This window comes from Leptidea sinapis, chromosome 5 (assembly GCF_905404315.1).
Source record: "Leptidea sinapis chromosome 5, ilLepSina1.1, whole genome shotgun sequence".
In the NCBI taxonomy this organism is placed as follows: Eukaryota; Metazoa; Arthropoda; class Insecta; order Lepidoptera; family Pieridae; genus Leptidea; species Leptidea sinapis.
This window is the reverse complement of record NC_066269.1, coordinates 11,589,642-11,606,867: the sequence shown is the minus strand read 5'-3', so window position 1 is coordinate 11,606,867 and position 17,226 is coordinate 11,589,642. Positions and strand designations below refer to the sequence as shown.

The 17,226-nt window shown below is 38.3% G+C and overlaps 1 protein-coding gene across 1 annotated transcript in view; it reads right to left on the bottom strand.

Annotated features, from left to right (window-relative positions):
- The window catches only part of LOC126964470 (putative fatty acyl-CoA reductase CG5065), a 109,835-nt gene extending 101,709 nt beyond the window's left edge, over nucleotides 1-8,126 (bottom strand). The window contains exon 1 of the mRNA XM_050807592.1: nucleotides 7,894-8,126. The gene's annotated coding sequence lies outside the window, so the exon portion shown is untranslated. The remainder of the gene's footprint in view (nucleotides 1-7,893) is intronic.
- Between the last annotated feature and the right edge of the window lie 9,100 nt (nucleotides 8,127-17,226).

Here is a 17,226-nt window from a genome sequence, read left to right as displayed (position 1 = left end):
CACATCTGATAATTCCTGGGTGATTGACAAAATCGGAGTTGAATCCTCTTCGTGTTTATCATTCTCACTTAGGGCGCAATTTTGTGTGTTATTCACATTCTTAATAAGATCATCAATTGATTCAATTTCGTAAGGTGCCATATTGTCATCAATGGAAGAATATCCAGGAAAACTCTGCAGCATCAGTGGTTCTTGTTCTTCTGCTGTTGGCATATCAGGCGTATTAAAGTGATCGTATATAAAGGATTCTTCGGTATATGCATTGAGGAAAATCAAGGCGACTGTCGAGACATATAAACAATTAGCATGAAAAACTAGGTACTTAATTAATTTAATAAAAGTAAAACCTAACCAAATTCATTACGTAGGTTTTTGTTTATTAACAATTTGTTATGTTTTTAAAGTGGTAACCCTCACTTCTAGGATTAATACACAAATAAAATTTGTAAAACAAAATTTTATGAACCCATGACCTCCGGCGTTCCGTGCCGGTGCTCTAACCAACTGAGCTAGCCGTTCGAGTGACGTATCGTCATAAAATCTTGTATGCTTTGTTCAACTCTCTCGAACGGTTAGCTCAGTTGGTTAGAGCACCGGCACCGAACGCCGGAGGTCGTGGGTTCGAGTATCGCATCGTTCATAAAATATTCTTTATTATTTTAATTATAAATTGCTAATTTACTATCAAATGCTTCTCTGTGTATAGTTTGGCTTGTGACCTTTACCTAGCCTTTCTGTTTCTGTTGAAATAAATAAATAATTATTACGAGGGACAATATCATTACAATTCAAAGAAAGGCTTTTTGTTTCAGAATTAATGTGTTCCATAACACTTTCATTTCATTTCACTTCTAACAAGCCCAAACATAGCCATGTTATGTTGTTAGTTAGTAATAGTTGTTAGTTATCATTCCTGTTTTGTTTTACGCGAACGAAAGTTCTTTGAAAAGCGCACTGTAGACGTCAGCCACACATGCAGATGATGATAATAATTAATAAGCCTTAATTATTAAGCGCTTTTCAATCGTCGTTATAAAATATTTAACTTACATTACTGAATCTACTATATGTTCCGAAAAAGTAAAGCTCGTGAGAAGAATGCAGTTACAAGAAACTCAACGGCCACACTTTTAAATTAAATAGAATATTTTACAATGCCTGTAATATACATTAACAAATTAGATTCTAAGGTGCTGCATCCAATATTTAAATCATGTTCAAAATTGAAAGCGTTCAAATATTAAATATTTTGTAATAGTAATAAAAATAAACCGTATACCTAAATATAAATTATCGTATATTGGATGCATCAGCCTGTAGAGCTTGAATTCATTGTTTGTGTAAGGATGCTTCGTGAACATGATGGTCGTGATTGCTGTCATAATAATTAATTGCATCAAACAAATACAAGCACCAAAGGCAGCACTTTTCACGAGTTGACGCATGCACCATCAGTAGAAGAACAGTAGAAGACACGCAATGAAGCGAAGTGTAAGGGAAGTCTACCATGGCTGAAACCGACTTAAGAGCGTATCAAACATTATCAGGATCAAGGCCTGCTCCAGGCAGGTCCCGACGATGCAACCACATCGCCTAAACCTGCCACCAGAAGTCAGGGACTTACTCACAGAGAAACACAAAGGAACTAGAGTTTACGATAGGTATCCTTCGGCCGAGAATAGGCGCCACCTCCGCCCACTGTCATGCCTCCTTTGGATAGACCGGGACTGCAGCCGGCGCTCGATGACGATGAGAAGGCTAAATGCCTCGCCGACAGTCTCGAGAGTCAGTGCTCTCCAAATGCACCAGCCGACCCGACACACGTTGACGAAGTTGATCGCCAAGAAGGCCCCGGGGCCCGATACTATAAACAATAGGGTTCTTAAAATCCTACCCTCGACTCTTATTACTTTATTGGTTACCATTTTTTATATTCTTTTGTCTAATAGCGCGTTCCCCGACCAATGGAAGTAGTCCACTGTTATCGGTATCCCAAAACCCAATAAACCTAATGCGAGTAGCTATAGGCCTATTAACTTAATTTATTCGATCGGGAAACTTTACGAAAGATTAATTCTCGCGCGTCTTAATCATTACATCGCGGAGCTTAACCTGATACCCGACATACAGTTCGGGTTCAGAAACGCTCACTCGTGTCCCCAGCAGGCTCACCGACTCACCGAGTACATCCTCATACGGCGTCAATTCCACGCTACCATGGGAGCCGTGTTTTTCGATTTCGCGAAGGACTTCGACAAGGTATGGCACAACGGCTTAGTATCCAAGTTGTATCAACGGGGAGTGCCAGTCAGGCTCGTGCGCACCATACGAGCCTATCTTACTGATCACTCCTTCCGATATCGAGTAGAGGGCACACTATCCTCACCCCGACCCATCAGCTCTGGCGTGCCACAGGGTTCGGTCCTCTCTCCCACTCTATTCTCGCTCTTGACGAGTGACATTCCCAAGTTTCCGGGTGTCCAGCTTGCTCAGTACGCTGACGATACGGCACTCTACTTTGGCTCCAACCGCTCAACCTTGAGCAACATTAAAGTGCTTCAAGCCGCCGTCGATGAACTAGGCAACTGGTTCAGAAAATGGCGGATTGAAGTGAACCCCACCAAGAGTGCAGCGGTACTCTTCGGTAACGCGAATAGCATTCGAGCTAAAAAACAACCGACCGACATAATTAAATTGTATGAAACATCCATACCGTAGGTGAAGGATTACAAATACTTAGGAGTCACGTTCAACAGCAATATGAACTTCAAGAAACATATCGATACGGTATGCAATAGAGCCCGATTTGTCCTCAGTCGCCTTTATCCACTTGTGTGTGGGCGAAGCAAACTTCCGTTCAAACACAAAGTGACGCTGCACAAAACCATCGTACGGCCCATACTGTCATACGCAAGCGTCGTATTCGCGCACACTCGACCGAGCTACCTACAACGTTTGCAAGTACAACGCGCAAAGTGCAACGCGCACCGTGCGCGTGAATTTATTTTGAACTAAGTGGAGCTCCGTGGTTCATCCGAAACGTGGACCTTCATTTCCGACGATAGCTCAACACTTTAAAGAGATCACGCCACGCTTTTTTGACAATGCGCCATCCCAACATCTTGGTTAGGAAGGGTACACCCCGTTTGACCATAGTCCCAACCCACTATGCCGTCCCCGGCACGTCACGGTAGACCCTGATGACGACCTCATCATCGCGAACGCGACACCCACACAAACGCGTACACACCGCCTTCGCAGGCGTAGGCGCGGTCAACCGCCGCAAACCACTGGCACTCGTCACTCTGACGATGGCCAGCCGCCCGCAACCTAGATTTAACACCACACATTCTCTTGATACCCGACGAGACGTTAGTCCTCGTCCTGTAATCGTTTCACTCCACTCACACTCACACACGGACTGACATACACCACTTACACAATCACAAACACACTCCACAAACATAAACATACATGCACACAAACATTTACACTACTTACATACATACAAACATTCATAAACACACTTATATACATTACACAAAACATCACCACACTCGCCGGCGAGTGTGTTTTTCTCATCTTTTCATCTTTCATCTTCATTTCATCTTCATTTTCATTCTCTCTCCTTCCCACAAGCACACAGTCGGTACGAGGTTCGAGTCTCCTTAGGAGACGCCACGCGACTGTATCCTATGTCACTGTAAAAGCCTTCAGGGCTAACAGCATAGAGGAGGTTTTTAGTCGGACTGGAGTGTCACTCCAGTCCGACATATTATGTCCCATTCCGAGGCGTAAACACGTAACTGTATTTTCCTCCTCTCGAAAAAAAAAGTATCAAACATTTTAGCTGCAGGCAGAAATACCCGAAAAATATCCTGCTTCCCTCGACATATCTTGTCAAACAAAGTTTTAGTGTAGTTACAAACCGTTTGAACATGGAAAAGAAGCAGATTGAATATCACAGAACGTACAGATTTCCCATTTTGCATTGATATTGTAAAAATATCTACAAACTCACAAACTTTAACCCTTTATAAAATTTATATAGATATAAATTGGCCTCAAGCATCCCATAGTTTTTTACAATAAAATATTTTAGAATTATTAAAAACTTTTAAGTAATTATTAAAAAGTTTAGTTTTTTATTAAACTTATTTTAATATTTTTTTGACCATCCTTATTTGATAGGCATGCCACTGCAGGAGGACTACCAAAATCGAAAGCCGAAGTTTTTGGTCCGAAACAAAAGAACGACGAACTTCGAATGAGATCCTAATACCGAAGTACTTCGGATCCGAATAGTGCGGACAGGATTTCGAAGAACCATAGACAATCATAACCATAAAAAGTGAACTTATGGTTACAATCATAATAATGTCAAACAATGAAAAAGTTATTGATTTGGTAATAAGGTTAACGAAAGAGAAAATGTCTAATCGCTAACTTCGGATCTGAAACACTATCGTAATAGGAAAATGTACGATCCGTCAACCGAAACTTCGTATTTCGAATTTTGTAATAGCGCTCCAGTAACGGTCTAGATGTGTAATAAAGTATGTAGGTTTATGTATATATGTGTGTGTGAATGCATTCTTTATAACACAGTTAATGCGGCTTATGTCATTTCCGGCAGAATGAATTAAATGAAGATCCGGCCGTGCTATTACTACACATAGCTGACATAAAACTAAATCTACTTATGCCTGGTTTTAAGTGGATTGTTTTATGTCAAGGGTATTTTACTGTTATCATAATTATTATGGAATGGAAGACTTTTCGCCTGATGTCTGCTCCCTTGCTAAATATTACCTTGCGGGATATAAAATGTAATATGTCAGTGTATAAGTAATGTAAATATAATAAATGATGCAGCAATAAGCATCTGGAGGGCAAAGCCAAATTGGCTTCGAAGAAGTTGGGTGTCGTTAATAGAGCACAGCAATACTTCAAGCCGGCCCACAAGCCACATATGGAGTATTGTTGTAATCTCTGGTCTGGCGCACCCCAGTATCAGCCCGATCCATTTGATCGCGTGCAACACAGAGCAGCTCAAATTGTCGGGAACCCAGTGCTCTGTGAACGGCAGGATCACTTGGCGTTGCGTACAGACGTCGCTTCAGTGTGTGTCTTTTACCGCATTTAACACTGGGAGTATTCCGAAGATCTGTTTCACTTGATTCCTGCCGCCGAATTCTACCTTCGCACGACACGCCACAAATTAGGATATCATCCCCAGCATCTGGTTGTGTGGCGGTCGTCGACAGTGCAGTTTTCAAGGAGCTTTCTTCCACGTACTACAAGGCTGTGAAATGAGCTTCCTTGTGCAGTGTTTCCGGGACGATACGACATGTTATACCTTCAAAAAAAGAGCGAACACCTTCCTTAATGGCCAGCAACGCTCCTGTGCTTCCTCTGGTGTTACAAGAGAATGTCGACCCGCTCGTTTGTCTTCCTTTTCAATAAAAAAAATATAGGTTGCTCTTTCACCGGATTTTGTGGGTATATCTAAGAGTATCATTAATGTAAGTTGTACATAAATATATGTATGGCCTATATTATGTAATTATTGCCTTATGTCAAGTTATAAATAAATCTGTTACATCTTCAGGTTAACTGAAAGAGATCCCTGAATAGGTATACTGTATACGGTAGCATAATTTTACGGCAACGATAAGGTAACCGATAAGGCTACCGTAACTGTTATATACAAATTGTAACTTTATGAATTAGTGCAATAAAGTATTTTCATTCATTCATTCATACGTTGACGAATGTAAGGGTTAATAAAAATAATAATAATAAAACTTTATTTTCAACTAACTACGGACTCAAAATCAGGTTAGTTAGACTAAAAAACTACGTTAGTACTAATAAATAATAATAAATAATAATAATAATACTTATAACTATTATTTGAGTCACTATTTCTCCATTCCATTAGAGATAGAGCAACAGTGACTCATATATTTGTATTTTAACCTGCTACCAATCATCTTCAGGACACCGTTGGTGGTGCCCCTCATTCAGCGAACCAGGGAACCACATATTTTGCACATAGTTGCGTAAAAACAATCTACTCGCGCTGTCGGCGAACATCCCCGATGCACTACAGAAACGAGGCAACCCCAGTAGCACCCTTAATAATAAACAACAATATGTCAGACCCTAAGAATATAATACATGCTAGGTTTAAGGAATTTTGGTAGTTTTTAGGGTCACGTACCTCAAATGAAAAATACGGAGGCCTAATACGATTACTTTGTTGTCCGTCCGACATTCTGTCTGTCTGTCAAGACCCTTTATCTCGGGAACGCGTGGTATTTTCGAGTTGAAATTAAAGTAAGATAAATATATGTAAGTACCACCTAGTCAAAAAACTTCAGCATTTACCAGTGGGAGGCCCCCTTTGCACAGGATGCCGGCTAGAAGCAGTAATGTGTTTCGGTCTGAAGGTCGCCGTAACTAGTGAAATTACTGGGCAACTGAGACTTAACACCAGCTTATGTCTCAATGTGACAAGCGCAATTGATCCTGAGCGCCTCTGCATTGTAATGGGCTATCAATTACCATGAGCTGAACGTCCTGCTCGTCTCATCCCTTATTATCATTAAAAAAGAAATTAGATCGCCCCCTAGCCAACACCGAATTACGTAGTAGCTGTGCGGAACCTGCATTAAATGTATCGTTTTTGGCGTTATATTTACTTTGACTTTTCAATTTGATGACTGCAGTTAACCTATTGATTAGCTTCATTTGTATATGTATGTGTGTGACAGGTTCTCAGATATTTTTACACGCTTTTTATTAGCTTCACCTGTATGTATGTTTGTTTGTAACCGACTCATTTGGGCGTGATTTTGGCCCACTTTAAATGGCCAGATTTCGTGAAAACTTCGCAGATTTATCATTATGTAGTACAATGAAAATACATTAGTTTGATAAAAAATATTCCATTTTTCAATTTGCTGAATAATATTTTTCATCTATCGTCGTTCGTTTTTAGTTCGGTTTTCTATAAATAACGTGTTTTTTTTAGTTTTTTTTTAACTACATACTTATTTTTTTCTATTATTCTTTCCTTACCCTCACTCACCTCAGAATCACTATTTTACTATTTTATAATAATATGTATACATTTAAAAATATTTTACACATTTTAACATTTTTATGTAACTTTCAGTAAAACTTATTACCTAAGTAACCTGAATAAGATTATCTTAATGTAAATTTGGTGTTTCGAGTGTTCAATAGTTACAATCACAACTAAGGGTACGACAATATATTATACCATTAGTATGTATTGATGAGTGCCTGTCATGTAACCTGGCTTTCAAATAATAATAGAGTAATAATCCCTCGATATTTTTGGAAACCGAAAGATTTAAAATGCATTTTGAACTTTGATGCAACCGTCAGAATAGATGGAGATCTCTGTCTAGTTTGGTAAAGCAATGTATAACGCTCTCTGTGTTGGTATTTGCAATATTAGGTACCAACTTAAGACATAAAGTGTATAACCAGAATTTTAATATAAACCTCATGCACTGATATTAGAAACATAACATGTTAGAACTGCCCCAAGGCGCGCCTAATCCATTAAAAATTATCTCATTCTGGCCTTACACTGCGCATGTCTATTTCCCCATTCAGACACCCTGGCGTGACACGGGTAACCAATACCTAATCCCTGAAAAAGCAAGAAGAACCTCCTTCATCTGTTCCACCTTTTTTTTAATGAAAACATAACTTCATTATGTCATCACTCAAAAAATAAATACATTTAAGTTTAGAACGCCGGCTAAGTACATCCATAGACAATTAGGTCAATAGGGCACTGTCTGGCCACTCTAATTCGCAATATATTTTGCATTATAACTAAGTAGTACTTACCTATTTATCACGGGAAGATAGAGCTTAAGTTTTGCACTGCACTCACATAATAGGTTATAACTAGGAACTAAATTAAATGCTAACAGAACTAAATACAGAATCCGTGATATATTTAAACCGCGCGTGTAGTGGCTGTATGGAACCGGCCAAGGACCGTCTGTGTTCGTGAGAAATAAAAAAATCAATTGTGAGACGCGGTACGCGTAGCCATCTTGTTTCTAGCTGGGCCGCGAGAGCGCATGCGCGGGATCCAGTTCTAGAGTAAATAGATTTAACTGGATAGAGCTGTGATGCAGATTAAAAAGGAAACTGTATTCGGTAAAGATAAAAAAGTAAAAAAAAAATTTTTGAGTAACTGTCCTTTGCCAGTTGATCCAATTTTTGAGGTTAGGGTTAGGTTATTTATTATTTTCTCAGAAACAGAAACTATGTAACACATAATGGTAACTCAAAAAGAAGAAATGAATGTAGAAGCATTTTATTTCAACAAGAATTTTAAAAATAGCTTCGACAATGACGTTTTGCATTTAATGTTGCAACAACTTAATGATAATTAAATTATTAAAACTTTCGTGCGTCATTATTAAATGACTCAGACTCCGATTAGTTTTGGATGAAGATTGAAGGGAAAGACCTCCGAATGGTCCGAAACTAGTCGGTACCGATACCGACAAAAATGTGAGTAAAGCCCTATTAATAGATAACTTAATGATAAGTTGTTGCAACATTGAATGCCGGCGCGTTTTGGTGTACCTACTGCTTACATGGCAATGAGAGAAGAAGTAGCATTCTTCTTATCAAAGCCCCCCTTTTTGAAGTGGTGGTAAATAGTATACTGTATTATTTTGTCATTCAATAAGTCTCAATTATTGTCATATTACCTATTGTTAATTATGCAATTACAATTACAGAGAGGTCGCGAGTTCGAGTCGCGCATCATTCATAAACTTTGGTCACAAACCCAATTTGTATAAAATATGTTGTCATGGGAACTGAGGCCGAAATGTAAAAGTTGAGCTCAATTAGTGGATGATAACAAATTCAAAATTCACGAGAAATATTTGATCTGAACACACATTCAAACACTGATAAGCAAAAAAATGTACAACTCAGACATTGAACGGATCATTCTTTTTTCAGCATTTGTTGACAGCGAGCGACAGAGATTTTATCGAAGGAAATCAGGAAGTTCAAGAAAATTACACTGATGATTGTTAAAGTGATGCATGTTACCATTTACTAATGCATGGCAAATGAAGCGATGGCTGACCCATAATTATGTCGTGCTCTGTTGGGAACCGATCGATCTCATCGTTGAGAACTCTGCTATTCCTTTTGTAATCAAATATTTTTAATTTATGAGGCCGCTATCGATGGACGTACTATAAACAACTAGTCTCCCAATCTCTTACCCGAAGGTCGTCAAAAATTCCGAGCGGCGTTGTTAAAACGTATGCATACAGATAAAATTAAAACTTTTATTTAAATTAACATCTTATGTCGTTTTTTTATGTAAAAGAAGGACAAACGAGCGTACTCATCTGGTGTCAAATTATCACCGCCGCGGCTGCCCACATTCTCTTGCAACACCAGAGGAATGACAGGAGCGTTGCCGGCCTTTAAGGAAGGTGTACGCGCTTTTTTTGAAGGTAGCCATCTCGTATCGTCCCGAAAACACCGCACAAGGAAGCTCATTCCACAGCTTTGTAGTACGTGGAAGAAAGCTCCTTGATAACCGTACTGTAGAGGACCGCCCTCATCCAGACGGTAGGGATGATATCCTAATTTGTGGCGTGTCGTGCGAATATGGAATTGGAGGTCGTGGCAGTAATCTTCAAAGTCTATTAATGTATGCTCATAAGAAACGCATTATTATGGTGCGAAATGTGCGAAAGTGACGGACGTTTTTTTCGCATTTTTCGTCGGTGATGTATCTGGTTTTAGCACTTGAAATGTTTAACTTGAAAATGTAGCAGAATGATAAAAACGTCAATTTAGTTACAACTTTGTTTATACAAATAACATCGCGTACGCAACCCACAGTAATCATCGTATTTGTTTCGCTCCATTAATAAGCTATATCTTTGATAATAGTATTGATAACAGCCCGCAATCCAGTATTATTCAATCAATAGTTGTTACAATACAATGAAATAAATAAGAAAAGGCATACATAATCTTGATAAAATCGCTGGTACTGATAACATATAATATCCAATTTATTTTACTGACTCAGCTAACAGCCTTGCATACCCTATTACGTTGCTGTTAAATAGATACATGAAGGCTACATTCCGAACATCACGAAAACTGCTCATATTATTCCAGTTCACAAAAAATGTTCAAAGGTACCTATAGAATTACCGAGTGCATTAATTCCTGGAGAGCAAAATGATTTTATTTTAGGCTGCTCTAAGGACATTAGATGATTAGATTAGATGTGTCAAATATGGATGGTGGCTCCCAGATCGATGTGATCTACACAAACTTTGAGAAGGCATTCGATCGATTAGACCATATTATTCTCTTACATAAGTTTTATGAGTTGGGTATTCGAGATAATCATCTGAGATGGATAGAATCGTACCTACAAAATCGTTCCCAAGCTGTAGTAGTAGTAGGAGGTTACTGGTCAGACTATGTAATTATACCATTGAGTGTCCCTCTAGGTTCGATTTTGGGTCCTCTTTTATACAAAAAAATGTTATTTTTAAAGTTATATCCCACACTGCTGGGATTAATTAAATTAAATTTGTAACCAAAATTTATAAATGACGGGACTCGAACCCTAACTGAGCTCAGTTAGAACTCTTATTAACTTATTTTTTTACTTTATTAACTCCATTGAGTGACGTTTGGTTTGTAAATTTTGGTATGTCTTGTTCAACTCTCAAGACTAATGAAATAACAAATAATTGAAATTCTGGCATTTTCAAACAATCAAATAAAATTTTTAGGGAAAAAAATTTTTATATATTTATAGCACGCAGCCTTGCGGGACACCAGCGTTTATGCGTTTTAAGTCGGAGCATGCACCGTTGATAACAACCTTGATGCTCCGTTCGGCCAAAAAGCTATTGACCCTTTGCCACAGCTTCTCGGGAAGCCCATAGGATGACAGTTTCGCTATATGCGCTTTATGCCACACTCGATCGAAGGCCTTCGCTATATCCAAACTCACCGCCAACGCCTCTCGTTCTACTTCACGGAAACCGTACTGGCAGTAGCTGATCAGCTGGTGCTCCTCTAGGTATCCCAAGAGCTTTTGGTTGATGATCCACTCCATTACTTTGGAGAAAATGGAGGTAATGTCAATGGGGCGGTAGTTGGAAGGATCCGAGCGTTATTCATTCTTATGGATCGGGTGCACTAAAGCCGCCTTCCATAATTTCGGGACTACGCCTGATGTTTCCGAAAAGATGGAAATGGACCGGCGCTAGTTCCGGAGCACATGTCCGCAGCACATCAAGAATGCCATCGGACCCGCTAGATATGTGAAAGTCCTAGGCGCCTTAAGCACAGCTCCATGCCGGAATTTTACCTCCGGCATGTATGACTCGCAGCGCGGAATATGCGGTGGTGGTGCACCTCGGTCATCCAGAGTCGAGTTGGACGCGAAGAGGGAGCCCAAGAGATCAGCTTTCTCTTTCTCTTTCGTGGGCCAGCGAGTCATCGTCCCTATGCAGTGGCAGAAGGGGTGAGAGAGAGGGGAGGAATTATACTAAAGGTCAGATTTCAAGTATTTTTAGGAACTTTAATTGTAAGATGATATATTTAGTGAGCATTGTATAATAATAGATAGGGGGAAAAGTTTCTTCGCATGTTAAAAGACAAATCCTTTCAATTGATAAATTCCGGCCACTTTCTATGTATTTATCATTATCTTTTTATTAATATTCTATCACCTCTCAGAATGATGAAAATATAAATCGGTTTAAGGGTAAATACGAAATGGTTTTATTAAAAAAACAACAGGAAGCCGAAAATTTAATTATTGTGTATGGAAAGAAATTAAAAAAATATTTTTCATAATGTAACCATAACATTTGCAACTCGATATATATTACATTTCATCTGACACATTTGCATATACAACACAACACACACACTCACGCTCACAAATACACTCACAAATACGGTTGATACATTTAAAAAAAAGTTTCGATTTCTTTATGTGCATCGTAATAGTTATTAATTTGCCCTCTCTTTACTATGTATCACTAACACCTAACCTAACTAACACCTTAGGGAGATGGGGATGGCTGAAAACCAGCGCTGCACATAATAATTATTTCAAGCAGCATAAGCTGAGCCTACTTCTTTTTGTCTTAATGTATGTTTATAATAAGTTGATTTTGTATATTTGAATGTACTTCAAGGCAATAGATTTTATTATAATTATTATTTCGTGCTTTAATCTCATCAGTTGTTTGCAGTGGAAATCAACAGTTCTACCCGGCGCCGGCGGTAAAAGCTCTTAATAAACAATGCCCTTTTAATCCTTGTTGCGAGTTAAATCGGGTTTTACCACTGTCTGTGAAGCCTGAGTGACATTTGTCATTGACCTTTTTCGGACATTCTCACCGTACTTGATCCACATTTCATCACCAGTTACAAATCTCTTCAAAAACGGTTCGGTTTCATGACGTCTCAATAAATAAACGCAAATGAGTTCATTATTTCTTTCAGTAAGCTCGTGTTACATTCATATATTGACTGTAGGTACTATTTATCTATTTTCGAATGGGTTAAGATTGTTTTGCGGTCTATAAGTTCTTCAACTACCTATTTCTCTGATAGGAGGGTACTCTTGGAGGAACAGTCTTCTAAAAGTAGGAGAGCCAGCGGTCGGAAAAAAGGGACCTCGCCTTCGCAGTTGACGGCGGTAAAATAATCGATGTTGTTACCGTGCGTACATAGAAAACGTGCTCGAAGATCATGATTTGCCCGCTACATTTGGTATCGGCCCAGATAAGGTAGTACACAGCTTAGGGATGGATACTTACCTACGTATTATTCAAATTGAAAATAAACCAAGTTTAATATGATGAAGTAAAGAATCCTCTACCTGACATAGTGCACAGATTTAACTCGAACAACCTATTGTTAAATAGTCATAAAAGTTAATATATCTATCAAGGGTATGTTCCGCTATGCACTGCGACCATTGTACAGTGTGAAGTCAATTTAGTATACTGTGAAGTGTGAAGCCGTTCCTTTATAGCCAGTTATACGGGTTACTACACTGGCCTGCAAAAGTAAGTATCACACTTTTCAAATATTTTTTTTTCTTAACTATAGAAGGTAGAGATTTAAGATTAAAAACGTCTTGTTGCAAATTTTATGGGCTTTAATTCTTAGAAACTAAAATTATACATTAGTAACATTTTTAACTTAAAAAAGATAAAACAATGAAAATAGACATTTTTAGTTTAGTGTAAAAAAATTCAACTAAAATGTATTATTAATTTTTAATAACTGGTATTGCCTCCTCGAGCTCCGATTACAGCTTCGAGCCGGTTTGGCATACTGAACACTAGGTTTCGGAGCCGATGTTGGGGAAAATTCTCCCATTCTTCTACCAGGGCCTGCTTGAGTGCCCTGAGGGTAGTAGGTGGTGGTCTGCGATTTCTGACTAGCCTCCCAAGCTCATCCCAGGCGTGTTCAATCGGGTTGAGATCAGGACTTCTTGATGGCCTAGCCATTACGCTGATACCGACCTCCTGAATATACTATTGTACGATATGAGCCGTGTGTGGCCGGGCATTATCATGCATCAGCATCGATCCATCACCCATATTTGCTAAATACGGCCCTGCATACTCATTGAGAATCTCTTGAGCATATCTTTGCCCAGTGAGGGTGCCATTTTCTATGGCTACTAGCTCTGTGCGACCTTCTGAAGATATGCCAGCCCATACATGTACACTGCCTCCACCGTATTGGACTCTTTCTGAGATGCAGGCTTGAAGGTATCGCTCACCAGGTCGCCTGTAAACACTTCGCCTTTCATCAGAAGTGTAAAGGGAGAATCGAGACTCATCTGCAAACAAAATTCTTGACAATTCTTCTTCATCCCACTGCATGTGTTCACGGGCGTATCGCAGTCTCGCTACTCGATGCTGTCTCTCGAGTTTTGGGCCACTCGCTGGTCTTCGGGGTTTCAAATTTGCTTCAGCAAGTCTTCTTCTCACTGTACTGTCACTAATGTAGTCCCTCCGGGTCTGAAGTAGCTGTTGCTGGACTTCAACTGCATTTTGGTGGCGATTTCTTAACACAGTGGAAATAATATAACGATCTTCTCGGGCACTGGTACACCTGGGTCTGCCATTACAAGGTCTCCTCAGATGGTGTCCAGTCTCTTCGTACCTTCGCTTTACCTTCTGGACCGTTCGTATCGTCATACCCACCATTCTTGCAGTGCGACGCATACTAATGCCTAGTTCCAGAAAAGCCATGATCCTAGCACATTCTTCAACTGAAAGAGGCATGATAAATAAATGTTATGTGCTTTTTAGCATAAATTTTTAAAACAAGACCCATCGATCTTGAAAAAAATTTAAAACAGAAAGAAAAATGTGAATGGTAAAATTGTAATTCGGAAACGTCCAGTTTGAAAAAGGAATGGTTTTGTTTTTGAAGTTTTTTTTCAGCCAATTCTTAAAAGAAGGTTACCGACTATAAAGTTTTTATGTACAAAATTAAATTTTCTTTGTTGTCCTTTTTATTTCGAAAGTATATCTTGTGAACTTAAAACGTTATCCCAATTTTAAAAGTGTGATACTTACTTTTGAAGGCCAGTGTATATAAAACGGAACGCAATCCCGTATACTGTCAGCCGCATTTTTTGACGCAGCATTCAAATGAGTGAGTGTATAAAAGTTTTCTAGTTCAACTGTTGTTGGAGTACTGTCAAATTAAAAATATTTGGGATTAAACTGTAGGTATTGTCTATAAAACGTTAGGCACTCGAGTTGTTTTGACTGATCACGTGATCAAAGTACTGCGAGTACCTTACCTCAAAAACGCCAGTGCTCACTACTGTGAGTGTAATTCTACTGAATATGGCGGCGAATTATGACGTCATATATTTCCCTAGGGTTCTGCGGCAGTATACTGGCAGTCCACTCGGAACGAACGAACGAACGAAACCTTAGGAACGAATTTTTCTACAGTGATAGCACTGTGCAGTGATCGCAGTGCATATCGGAACATACCCCAAATTTATCGTACCAAATGTCAAAAATATAGATGCGAATGTTTCGTTAAACGGAGAGGTAGATGGTGAACCGGTTCATTTGCTATATTTCTTGTCATTACTCTTGATTCCAAATTACAATACAACAACCCCATATTGAAGAATTGGCGAACAGACTTAGTTCTGCAGCTTATGCTGTTAAAAAGATGAGACAATTAACTGACATAGATACGGCGCGATTACTTTACTCTAGTTATTATGATAGTATTATATCCTATGGTATATTGTTGTGGGGCATTGCAGTCGATAATATTAATTCAATATTTCTGCTGCAGAAGAGGGCTATTCGCGCTATTTATAACCTAGGCCCTAAAGAAAAATTACAACAAAATTTAAAGAAATTTATGTTTTAACTGTTGCATCTCAATATTATATTCTAGACTAGCTGACCCAGCAGAAGTCGTACTGTCTGAATGGATAAATAAAAGACCTAAACTTTTGTATAAATTAAACTTAAAACAAACATATGGAATCCTTTTTTAACAAATAAAAAAAATGCTCGGTATGAATGAAATTTTATAAAAAAAAGTTTATTTTTTACCTCCTAGAAAGTTAGAAAAATATAAAAATTCTATTTAGGTACTTATTCATTTTGAACTATTATTTTAATTTGATTTCTGAACGACGGGGGACACATCAAACGAAAATCAAAATCGTTGTTTTAATTTAATTTCGAGCATTTTAAAATTAATTCATTAACATTCTCTGGACTTCCACAATTAATTTAAGACCAAAATTAGCCAATTCGGTTTAGCCGTTCTCGAGTTTTAGCGAGACTAACGAACAGCAATTCATTTTTATATATATAGATAATGTTCTGTAAGAAACTACGACAATCATACCTACCTAATATTAGCACGAGGAACAAACATAAGCTTGTTATGCCTACTACTCGGTTAAGTCGAGTTAGCAAGTCTTTTATTGGGCGATGTTTGGAATGATCCCGACAATGTAGAAAACAAAGGTCATGTATGTAATAATATCACAATGATTGTTGAAGATGTCAGGTCAATCAATTTAATCAAACCACCCGGATTAGCCAGTGGGAGGCTCCTTTGCACAGAATGCCGGCGAGATTATAGGTACCACAACGGCGCCTATTTCTGCCGTGAAGCAGTATTGTGTTAGCATTATTGTGTTTCGGTCTGAAGGGCGCCGTAGCTAGTGATATAACTGGGCAAACGAGACTTTACATCTTATGTCTCAAGGAGACGAGCGCAATTGTAGTTCCGCTCAGAATTTTTGGGTTTTTCAAGAATCCTGAGCGGCACTGCATTGTAATGGGCAGGGCGAATCAATTACCATCAGCTCTACGTCTCGTCCCATATTGTCAAAAAAAAGGTTTACAGTTAACCTCTATTTCAAGCAATGCACGCACACTAACACAAAATGACACACAAATCGCGAGTGTAAGACGTAGCTTGTCACGCACACTAAAGTAATAAACCTGGCCTGTTTTCATTGTGTAGCAGCACGAGGCTCTATCTAGACGTATAAATTATCTAAGACTTCACCTTCCCTTTGCGATAAAACAAAACAATGTACGGTAGGACTGTTTCTCCTCTAGAAGTCTACAGAAAAGACCGCAATGTTATGTTTCTATCTTACTAGACCTGTAATAATTAAAAAAAATTGTCACATAGGTTTATAAGAAGGCTATTTAGACTCATTAAGTATTAAGCTTTATAAAGGACATGGAATATACATAGACATAGTAAATGTTTGTTATAACTGAAAATTAAAAAAAAATATACAAATGATTATGGATTTCCGCAAAGTAAAGCCTAATTCAATAAATTATATAAAAAAAAAATATTTTATTTCAGACTGAATACCGTCCATAGCCAATTTAGGTTACTTAAATTAAAAATTCTAAATAAAAAATAAAAATAACAAATTGAAAATTAAAAATAACAAAAATAATAATATAAAAATAATAAATAATAAAAAATTTTGGTGTATTTGTATTTTGTGTAGGTGGTAATGTTGGACCGTTTTCAATATGCAATTATTATATGATCTCGTCAGAAATCCCGCTCTAGCCGTAGGGCTAGACTTATTATACAATTTTTATA